Raw genomic sequence first — 12404 nt, 5'->3', positions numbered from 1 at the left:
TCCGAGCTTATTCAGGACGGTGCTTCTCACACTGTAATGTGCATCGGAACCATCCAGGGGTCTTGTGAAAATGCAGATTATGATTCAACAGGTCTTGAGTCGGGCTTACAATTCTGCTTTTGTAATAAGTTCCCAGATGAGGCCAGTGCTGCTGACCAGTGGACCACATTGGAGCAGCGTAGATCTAAACCATGCCTTGCAGCCCTTTATAGATGTCACAGGAAGCCTGTGTCCCAAACTCCAGACTTCCCACTATATATATGGAGAATCTGAGGCCAAAGGAGGGAAGTATTCCCTAAGGTCACATAGCCAACTATGGTTTGAGACTAGGAACAAAAGCACAGATTGAGGCTAGATTCCTTTTGCCAATTTCAGTACCAAATGCAGATAGCTAGGAGGATTCCCTGATCTATTCCCAGCCTGGAGTCAGCTCTTTGGTGGCCTGTCCAGGAATCATCTTGGGGCTTTTGCCCAGGCCCAGGCTGTGGATTTGGTGCTACAGGTCAACCTCAGGCAGCAGGTAGAAAAGATGTAGTCTCTTCCAGGCCAGGGGACTGAAGACCCTTAAGGAAAGAGAGCTCAGCACAGACTCATACTTTTTTGGGGAGCACTCTGGCCATCACCACCTGGGGGAATGACTGAAGCAGGACTGGATAGAGGGAGGAGCTGTGTTGCAGCAAGAACAAAGGCTCTGACGCTATAACGGCCCTGAAGAGTGGTCCTGAACCAGGGCGAGGGGGCCTGGCTTTTGTACCTGTGCACTGACTTTCTGTCCTGCTGCGTGACCTTGCCTGGCAAGTGAATGGGTTCAGTGGAAAGAGGGCAGGGGATCTGAGTAGCAGCCCCCAGCAGCTACTATATAGATATTTATATAAATTATATAAGGAGAGAGTACTTATGAGGGGCCCGCGTGTACATTGTGTGTGTGTGTGCGTGTGTGTGTGTGTGTGCGTGCACATGTGTGTATGAGTAGCTGTATGCCTATCTTTGGAGTCTATGGAGAATGTTCATGTGCACTTGGGGTGACTGTTTGAATGTGACCTTGTCGTGTCTTGCATTTGTGTGCATATGTGGAAGTCAGTGAGTGGGGTGTGACTCTGTGCAAGTGTCTAGGTGTGCCCTGTTTGCATGCATCCTGAAGAGGACAGAAGAGGCCACCTGAGCCCAGGGTAGGGGATGCTGGGCTGCCTTAGTGGCCTTGGGTGGGGAGGGGATGGTGCTGGCTGAGGGCCACCTCATCTGAAGAAGCAGCCCTTTCTTTGGACTGACTGGGGCCTTTTATATCCCCTCAACCCTAGTCCTCCATGCCCAGCCTGCCCTCGGGAAATGCACAGCCTTGGAAAAAGAGCTTGGGGGAGGCCTGAGTGCAGGCACTCCTGCTAGCAGGAGACGGGGTGTGTGTGGGGGTAGTTTCTGGTGTCTCTGCCCCTCCTCATGGTCAGAGAGCATCTTCAGAGCCGCCACAGAATGTACTGGTCTTTGGCTGGTGGACCCTCTGGAAACCTCTCCCACTGGCTCACAGAATGTCTCCAAACACTTATCTGTGTGTGTAAAATCACTCTGGAAAAGCCACCCACCTCCACCTGATAACTGAGGATTTTAATAAATGATTTTTTAAAATCCTTTGTTAATGTTGTCCATCTGTGGCTCCCCGTGTGCAACCCCTGGGTGTGTCTTGATTCCCCTGTGTTCCCTGTGCTGTGCTTCACATTCAGACGCCTCACCTGAAGGACGCTAATTGCCCTGTCAGCTGGGATCATGACTAGCTCTGGGTTCTGGACCAGCCCTGGGCTTATGCTGGCCACTTGCAGGGAGGATGTGCGGCAGACATGGCAGCGCGCGGCCTGTGTATGCCATTTTGTGCGGGAGCTGTGAGGTGGGTATAAGGAAGTACGTGCCCATAGTGTGGAGGTTCTGGGAGCCCAGAGTGGAGAGGGGTTGCTTCTGGCTGGGGAACCAGGAGAGGTGACAAGGAGGAGGTGACACGTGAGTGGATCTTGAAGGAAGAGGAGGTGTTTCAACATCACTGTCGTCTGTACTTCATGGCTCGGTGTCTGGGAGGCCAGGGCTGGGCCCAGTTGTCTCCCTCATTCACATATGTGTGAGCTCAGGCCCCAGCCAGTAAGGTGAATTACCCAGGGCCACACAGAGCACCTTTGATAGGGTCTAGCCTTTCAGATAGTTGGCCCGTTGTTTTTTCTAATCAGTTCTGTCCCTCTGGCTGCCTATGCTGGATCCACCCTGCCCTGCCCATGGCGGTGAAGACCAGGATTCAGAGCGAGCCAGGGCTGAGATGTGAAGGCCTGAACTTATTCCACCCACAGATCCCAAATATGCCCTCCCATCATGACCTGACATGCTCAGCGTTGAGTCATGTCTGACTTGCCTACCCATTTCCAGAAATCCAAGAGTCATCCTTGATCCAGCTCTCCATCACCTCCCACATTCCCCAGTTGACCTCGAGAATATGTCTGGAATACTACTACTACTACTACTACTAAACATTTATTCCCTCATTTATTCCTCACAATGATGCCAAGAAGTTGGTGCCCAAAGTCTATAGCCAGGGAGAGGCTGAGCTGGGATTCAGGCCCAGCTCTCGTTACCACAGGAAGTAGAAGCCACCTGCCTCTCATCCACGTGGTCACATCATCACAGTCCTCTCTTGGGTCACACCAGAAACCCCTCCTCTCATTGGACTGTTGGACTCTGTCTTGCCCCTCAAGAAATTCCCCATACAGCAGCTAGCAGGATCCTTCTAAAACATATCACCACCCTAGGAGGACATTGCAAAAAAGGGCAATTATAAAAGAATATGCAGCATCTGCCATAAGACTGTGAGCATCTTGAAGGGCAGAACTGTGAATTGGGGTTCTCTACGTATAAATGTAAATGCAGATGCCACTGCCAGAGGAGTGCGAAACAGAGACACCCAACCTGGGATGTCAAGAAAAACCGCCTGGGTTTTCCAAAGAAGATATGCAGATGGCCAATAGGCACATGAGAAAATACTCAACATCACTAATCATTAGATAAATGGAAACCAAAACCACAGTGAGGTATCATCTCATACCTGTCAGAATGGCTATCATCAAAAAGTCTACAAATAACAAATGGAGAGGATGTGGAGAAAAGGGAGCCCTAGTGCACTGTTGGTAGGATTGTAAATTGGTGCAGCCATTATGGAAAACAGTATGGAGGTTCCTTAAAAAACTAAAAATAGAACTACCATATGATCCAGCAATTCCACTGCTGGAATTGAAAGAAAACGAAGAAACGAAAACAAATGTGAAAAGTTACATGCACCTCAGTGTTCATAGAAACATTATTTACAATAGCCAAAATATGGAAGCAACCTAAGCGTCCATCAAGTGATGAATGGATAAACAAGATGCAGTATTTATATACTAGAATATTATTCAGCCATAAAAAGAATGAAATTCTGCCATTTGCAACAATGTTGATGGACCTAGGGGGTATTAAGGTTAGTGAAATAAGTCAGAATGACAAATACTCTATATTATCACTTACATGTGGAATCTAAGAAAATAAAACAAATGAAGGTATATAACAAAACAGCAACAGACTCACAGATACAGAGAACAAACTAATGGTTACAAGTGGGAAGAGTGAAGGGAGACGGGAAAGATAGCAGTGGGGATTAAGAAGTATAAACTATTATGTATAAAATAAGCAATAAGGATATGTTGTACAGCACAGGGAAATATATCCATTGTTTTGTAATTTAAATGGAGTATAAAAATATTGTATCACAGTGTTGTACACCTGAATCTAATATTAATATTGTAAATCAACTATACTTAAATTTAAAAAATGGATGTAAAAAAAACACCTGGAGGAGGAAACACTTGACTTGATCCTAGAAGAATGAGTACAAGTTTATTAAGCAAAAAAGGAAGGATGTTACCAGGATGAAAGAGCAGCACTTGTCAAGACCGGAAGACATCAGAGAATGAGGTGCAGATAGTCAGACATAGTCAAGGTGGTCTCAGATATTACAGCACAAATTGGGGAGGGGCAAGAGATGTCCCACCAGCAGCCTGATGTTTTCATGGCAGGGTTATCAGACCTTTTGTACAGAATAAGAAAGTATCTGAGACCCATAGAGTCACATGCCTGGCTCAAGGTCACGGATTGGTAAAGTCAGAGCCAACGAAGTCTTCAGTGTTCCTCTTCCTGCAACCGTGTGGTTCTGACCAGGTGAGGAGATTCAGACAAGCCCCAGACCTCACTCAGCTGACAACAGGAAGGGCAGGGAGAGGGGTGCAGTCAGCAACCTCAAAGCCAAGGCTAGCAGCTGCACTGGGGAGATGTTCCCTGTGCTCAATAGTTAACAGGATTTGAGCTTCTGCTAAGCACGGTTTGGAAAAATAGAAGACAGTGTGTGCATTCACAGCACTTAGTTCTCCCAGCTAAGTTATGCTTGAATCATGACAGACAGATACACACACACACACACACACACACACACACACACACACAAAGAACAAACTTTAACTTCACACTTGAAGCTGTTCTCCTGCCTTAATCTAAGCTATTGTGTCTGGCTCCACTTCCAGGCCCAGGTATAGCTCTCATAGATTTTGTGGGTTGAAGTAAACCCCTTAGCATAACTTAAATGAGGGTTCTTGTTGATTTTTTAATTATTAAAAAAGAAAGAAAATATGAGGATCGCAATAGTCCAAGCCACTGATTCAGTGGACACAGATTGTCCCCAAAGCTGGAGAGAGCATGTCCCAAAGAGTGAGGGTAACCTCAGTGTGGGCACTGACCATGAGGGGTGTGGTGTCGCCTCCTTGAAAAGACCCAGATGGGCTTGAGATGTTCCCATCTCCAGCTATTGCTTGTTGGAGGGTAGAGAGGTTGCTGCTACACACTCCATTGCACCAGATGGACACTACCGAAGGCTATACGGCCAAACCATGGAGTTGCTGGATCAAAACTGCCTTCAGATGCCATTTACTCAGAATGAAACAACATTCTCAAACTGGGTGAGAACACAGGGACCACCTCACTTAACTCCCTCACTTCCAGATGGAAGATGCAGGATTCGATATGGAAGATGACTTGCTTCAAATCAAAAGTGAGTTCATGGGTTGGCAGAATTAGAATCCAAATCTTCCAGGTTCTAGACCATTACTCTTATTGGGTTTAGCTGTTTAGAAGGCAGAAAAAAAAAAAAAGCCTTCTGGTTCCAGGCTTTTCTTTCCATCTGATTATTAAAGAAAAGGCTTCCTGGGAACAGTGGAAAACAAGGTGTTGGTGGCAATAAGTATGTTGGGAAGCTCGTTTACAAACTTCCAATATCATTGTTTTTGTGCACTTGCTGATGGGTGTATATTTTACTGGTGTGGCTCTGTGTAAACACCTGTCAGTTGCTTATGCCCTGTGACTTAGAAGTGACAGATGTCAACAAGAAGACCATCTCCACTCACACCCGAGTCTGAAATTACAGAAAGAAACATTAGATGTAGGTAATGATGGCAGAGAGACAGAAGATTGTTAACATTGGAGAAACTTAGATCACCTGGTTCAGTATTTCCTACGATATGGTCCATGGGATGCTAATTTGCTGTCATGAGGAAAAAGGGTCCTGTGGTCAAATGACTTTTGGAAACTGTGGCTTCATTCAAATTAAACAGGTTTCCTTTCTGAGGGCTTCTCAGAGTTTTTACTATATGCATTATAGATTTCTAGGGGAGATATATAAGATGCAAAGTTTCCCTGACTTTTGTGTCCATGGAACACTTTTTTCCCCCCAAGAATAATCTCATGAGTCTAATGTTCCTTGGAATAGATCTTTTACGTGTTGACCTCTTCCAATATTCTAATTTTACAAATGAGAATACAAAGGCTCTGGTGACTATCCTAGGTCACAAAACTGGTTAATGCATAACCAGAACTCGAACTCAGGTTTTCAGACAGAAATCTAAGAAGCAGATCCCTTTATTGCTTCCTACTGTGTCCCTAGTACTTAATTTTGTGTCTCCAGTAGAGTAATTAATAAATATAGTAAGGCACAGTGACTGACTGATAATAGCTAAGTGTTTACATGCATTATTTCATATGGTCTTGATGAAAACTCTAAAGTGTTGGTTCTGGTATTATCCATTTTACAAAATTTTAAGTCAGAAATTGAGAAAAGTCTGGGATTTTACCTTGCTTGTAAGCTTATGAGTTAGCCTGTTACAATTTTTATGTACTTACAGCAGACATGAGACCCCTGGGTCAGAGACACAGATGATTTAGTACTCACAGCCAAAACAGCTGTCAGGGCAGCGTTTCTCCTTGCCCCACGCTCCATGGGGAAAGGTGATGAAGGCTGGAGGTTACCTGCTCATGCAGAGGGGTGCCCCTTAGGAGAGGAACCCTGAAATTAGGAAACTGGTGATCTGTCCATTTCCCCTGTGGAGAGAGAGATTACTTATGAGACGTAAGCAAGTTTCCACTGGGGGAGAGGGAAGGAAAAGTCTTATCTTTATTACCTTGTGATATCTCCAGAGAGATAATCTCCAAATGTCTCATGAGATACATGTCTCTAGCTTCCAAAGCTGTTTGCCATTCAAACATATCTTGCTTAGAAGGCCCAGACCTTGCAGAAAGTGAGAAATCTGAGGAGACTTGTCTCCTAACAAGGATAAGGAAATTGAAGCTTAATATGCAAATTATTTGACCTTGGGCTATTGAAAGCACTAGGAAAATAAATAAATGAATGGATGAATGAATGACCTAGGTGAAGGTTAAGATATAAATGACCACCTTTATATACTTTCCTGAAAATAGATAATGATAGGGAAAAAGGGAGGGATCAAGGTTTATGAGTGCCTTGTGATCATGGCAGAAAACCCTCTATCAAAACTGAGTTGAAAATGATTCCTGCCATACACAACCAGCTGCAATAGCTCTGTGACTCAGTCACGTGACCAACACAGCTTTTGCACAACTATCCTGCACAAAATAGACTGCATTGGTCTTGTAACATAGCTCTATTGTAAACCTGGTCAAAGCCTGAGAGCTCCCATTCTAGCTATAAGGAAGCCCTCCCACGCTGGCCTTATGTTTTCTTTTAAGAGTTTTATGATCTTGGCTCTTCCATTTAGGCCTTTGATCCATTTTGAGTTAATTTTTGTATATGGTATGTGGTAGGGGTCCAGCTTTATTCTTCAGCATGTGGCTATCCAGATGTTCCAGCATCGTTTGCTGAAAAGACTATTCTTTCCCCAGTGAATGGTCTTGGCATCCTTGTTGAAAGAACAGTTGACCATAGATGTATGGATTTATTTCTGGACTCTTAATTCTATTCCGTTAATCTATATGTCTATCTTTATGTCAGTACCTCACTGAAACCATGCAACTCAGATTGGGACTTGAACCCACAGTCTTTTTAAAAAAATTTTATTTATTTTTGGCTGCATTGGGTCTTTGTTGCTATGCGCAGTCTTTCTCTAGTTGCAGTGAGCTGGGGCTACTCTTCATTGCAGTGCATGGGCTTCTCATTGTGGTGGCTTCTCTTGTTGCAGAGCACAGGCTTCAGTAGTTGCAGCACAATGGCTCAGTAGTTGTGGCTCGTGGGCTCTAGAGTGCAGGCTCAGTAGTTGTGGCACACAGGCTTAGTTGCTCCGCGACATGTGGGATCTTCCTGGACCAGGGCTCGAACCCGAGTCCCCTGCATTGGCAGGCAGATTCGTTTTTTAAAAAAATTTAATTTATTTTTTTATACAGCAGGTTCTTATTAGTCATACATTTTATACACATTTATACATGTCAATCCCAATCTCCCAATTCATCACACCACGCCCGCCACACCTCTTTCCCCCCTTGGTGTCCATATGTCTTTTCTCTACTTCTGTGTCTCAATTTCTGCCCTGCAAACCAGTTCATCTGTACCATTTTTCTAGGTTCCACATATATGCGTCAATATGCGATATTTGTTTTTCTCTTTCTGACTTACTTCACTCTGTATGACAGTCTCTAGATTCATCCACGTCTCTACAAATGACCCAATTTCATTCCTTTTTATGGCTGAGTACTATTCCATTGTATATATGTACCACATCTTCTTTATGCATTCATCTGTCGATGGGCATTTAGGTTGCTTCCATGACCTGGCTATTGTAAATAGTGCTGCAGTGAACATTGGGGTGCATGTGTCTTTTTGAATTATGGTTTTCTCTGGTTATATGCCCAGTAGTGGGATTGCTGGGTCATATGGTAATTCTATTTTTAGTTTTTTAAGGAACCTCCATACTATTCTCCATAGTGGCTAGCAGGCAGATTCTTAACCACTGAGCCACCAGGGAAGTCCCTGATCCCACAGTCTTTTCACTGAGATCACACACCTGGTCTCAGGACTTAATGAAGCTCAGGTTCTTGATGTCTCATCACAGAAAGAATTCAGTAAGAGACAAAGTGATAGGTAAGAAGTGGATTTATTTAGAGAGAAACACGCTCCACAGACAGAGTGTGGGCCATCACAGAAGGCCAGTGCGGCCCCAGGGTATGGGGTTGTCAGTTTTTTTTTTAAATTAATTAATTAATTTATTTTTGGCTGCATTGGGTCTTCGTTGCTGCACGCGGGCTTTCTCTAGTTGCAGCGAGCAGGGGCTACTCTTCATTGCGGTGCGTGGGTTTCTCACTGCGGTGACTTCTCTTGTTGCAGAGCATGGGCTCTAGGTGCGCGGGCTCAGTAGTTGTGGCTTGTGGGCTCTAGAGTGCAGGCTCAGTAGTTGTGGCGCACCGGCTTAGTTGCTCCGCGACATGTGGGATCTTCCCGGATCAGGGCTCGAACCTGCGTCCCCTGCATTGAAAGGCGGATTCTTAAGCACTGCGCCACCAGGGAAGTCCGGGTTGTCAGTTTTTATAGGGGTGAGTAATTTCATAGGCTAATGAGTGGGAAGAGTATTCCAGCTATGTTGGGGAAGGGGTGGAAATTTCCAGAAATTGGGCCACCACCCACTTTTTGACCTTTATGGTAGGTCTTGGAACTGTCATGGCACCTGTGTATGTGTCATTTAGCTTGCTGATGTGTTACAATGAGCTAGTAACACATCAGCAAGCTAAATGAGACTCAAGGTCTAGTGGAAGTCGACTGGTCCACCATTTTGGACCTGTTCGGTCTAATCGGTTTATATCGTGTCCTTGGGCTATGTCATTCTTTTAAAGGTTGTGCCCTGCCCCCTTCCCTCCTGTTTCATTACTGTCTCTATTACTGTGGTTTAGAAGTAAGTTTTGAAACTAAGTGTGAGTCCCTAAAAAGTCCAACTTTGTTCTCTTTCAAGATTGTTTTGGGGATTCTGGGTGCCTTAAATTTCCATATGAATTTTAGGATCAGCTTGTTAGTTGCTGCAAAGAAGCCAGCTGAATTTTGGTAGGGCTTGTGTTGAACAACAGGTAGATCAGTTTGGGGAATATTGCTCTCTGAACAATATTGAGTCTCCTAATCCAGGAACATGTGATTTCTTTCTGTTTATTTAGATCTTAAATTTCAACAGTGTTTTGCAGTTTTCAGTGTATAGGTGTTGCACTTATTCAGTTAAATTTATTTCTAAGTATTTTATTCTTTTGGATGCTATTACAAGTAGAATTTTTTTCTTAATTTTATTTTTGGATTGTTTACTGCTAGTGTATAGAAATACAACTACTTTTTATATCTTGATCTTGTTTCCTTCAACTTGATGAACTTGTTTATTAGCTCATAGTTTTTAAGCAGATTCTTTGGGGTTTTCTATATGTAAGATCATGTCATCTGCAAACAGAGATAATTTTACTTCTTCCTTTCTGATCTGGATGTCTTTATTCCTTTTCCTTGCCTAATTGCCCTGGTACGATGTTGTACCTCCAGTATAATGTTGGATATAAGTGGACATTCTTGTCTTGTTCTTGACCTTAGGGGGAAAGCATTCAGTCTTTCAACATTAAGTATGATATTGGCTATGGGTTTTTCACAGATGTCCTTTATCACGTTGAAGAAGTATGTTCCCTTCTATTCCTGGTTTGTTGAATGTTTTTATCATGAAAGGGTGTTGGATTTTTCAGATGCTTTTTATGTATCTATTGAGATGTTCATGTGGTTTTTGTTTTTATTCTATATATGGTATATAATTTTGACTGGTTTTTGTATCCTAAACTGATCTTATATTCCTGGGATAAATCTCACTTGGTTATAGCATATACAATTATTTTTATATGCTGTTGGATTCAGTTTGCTAGTATTTTGTTGAGGATTTTGTGTCCATATTCATAAAAGAGATTGGTCTGTAGTTTTCTTTTTCTGTCATGTCTTTATCTAGCTTTGGAATCACTGCAACAATATTGGTCTTATCCAGTGAGTTAGGAAGTGTTCCCTTCTATTCTGTTTTTTAAGAAGAGTTTATTGTTTCTTGAATGTTGCTGACGTCCTTTCTGCCACCGAAGACCCTTTGGGATCTGAAAATATTTCACACCCTTTCTCTTGACTTTGTGGTCTTCTCTAGTAATGGAAAAATATCAGTATTTAAAGTCAGAAGACCTAGAATTGGAGCCCACTTTCACCTTACCTGTTATGTGACCCTGAACAAACTGTTTCAGAGTTAAGATAATCATTATCCTCTTTGTCTCCATCATTTATTGACTATTTATTATGGACTTCATATGCTTTTTATCATCTTAAAATTTTACAACAAACTTGTGGGTCAGCTGCTATTAGTGTCCCCATTTTATAGATAAGAAAATGTGGCACAGAGAAGCCAAGCTTCTTGCATTTGTTAGCTTTGGCAAATAGCAGGCCTGGCATTTTAACCCAAGTGGTTAGACTCCAGAGGTCACAGTTTAATAACCACTTGCTAGACTCTTTAGAAGCGCCAGACATTCTGTGTGTATGTATGTGTGTGCATGTGCGTGTATGTGTATATGTGCATATGTGTGTATGTGCTTGTGTGAATAAATTCTCCTGTAGTTCTTACAAGCCTATGAGAGGGCATTATCATCATCACTATAAAGATGAGGCGACTGAAACTCAGGTGTAAAAACTTTCCAAAAGTCATTGGGCTAATACGTTGTATTTAAGGCATTTGAACAAAGAGCTCTATGTCTACAACAGCTAAGCTCTGTCCACTATATGATTCTGATGTTTCTGAACATCAGTTTCCTCACATGCAGATAAATGTAATTAAAATCATTCCTGGCAATGACTGAGAAGAGTATCACATAAGACCCTGGTGTGTGAAAGCCCTCCCGAGGGGTACCTGGGATCACGGTTGCCGACGCTCACCTTTTGTCTGTGTAGACCACTCAAGAGGCTCCTCTGGCAGGTGCTATCCTGCTGACTCTCAGCTCAAGTCTTGGCTGGACATTAGATTCATTCGTCTAATGTCTTCGGGGTCTTGTACAACATAGGAGGTAATTTGCCTTTGTTAGAAAGATAATTTAGTGATGAATCCACCCTGCAGCACAAATAGCCCCAGACCTGTGTGTCCCTGAGGGATCCCTTCCTATTTTAGCAAAATATAGTCAACCTGAGGCCCGGGAACGTGTCATCACTGTCTTGCAAACCTAACACAAAATGCATTGAATCAACAGGTCTTAATTCTTCCCACCTCCAAGAGATTCTACTTCTCCCCACAAAACAAAACAAGATAGTAGTTTTTGCCAGCATTGAGATTAATTGGATGATGTAAATTCCAGCTGATAGCTATCAAGTTCTTGGATTCTTGACCTGCATTTATATAGATGCTCCCTTTGGGCTAAACAAACAAAGGGCACCATTAGGAAGCAGAAGATATTTATTATACTCATTTTTGCCTTGAGAATATATCTCCCCTTGTTTTTTGCTTTTTTTTTGGCTACACCATGCAGCATGTGGGATCCTAGTTCCCCAGCCAGGGATCGAACCTGTGCCCCCTGCAGTGGGAGTGCAGAGTCTTAACCACTTTACCGCCAGGGAGGTCCCATATCTCCCCTTGATTTTGAAAAGACTTACTGAGCATAAAGGTTAGATTAGAGGATGGTTGCCAGCCAGCCTCCAAATGACAGGATTTGCGTGAAAAGAGAGTTTATTCTTTAATTTAACTTAGTTTTTTGGAACAGCGTTATTGATATATCATTCACATACCATATATTCACCCACTTAAAGTGTACAGTTTGACGATTTTTAATGTATTCACAGAGTTTTATAACCATCACCACAATTGTTACCAAACCAAACTTGGGTGTGCTCAGCTGCACACAGTAAAGCCCATCTACTGACACCGAGTTGTGGTGAAGGAAAGTGCAGCATTTATTGCAGGGCCAACCAAGCAAGGGGTCCAGGCACCTAATGCTCAGAAGGCCCAAACTCCCCAAAGGCTTTCCGGGAAAGATTTTTAAAGATAGAGTGTGGGAGAGGGTTGCAGGGTATGTGATCAGTT

This window comes from Orcinus orca, chromosome 20, assembly GCF_937001465.1.
Source record: "Orcinus orca chromosome 20, mOrcOrc1.1, whole genome shotgun sequence".
Taxonomy (NCBI): domain Eukaryota; kingdom Metazoa; phylum Chordata; class Mammalia; order Artiodactyla; family Delphinidae; genus Orcinus; species Orcinus orca.
The sequence above is the reverse complement of the archived record's forward strand: the minus strand, read 5'-3'. Positions refer to the sequence as shown.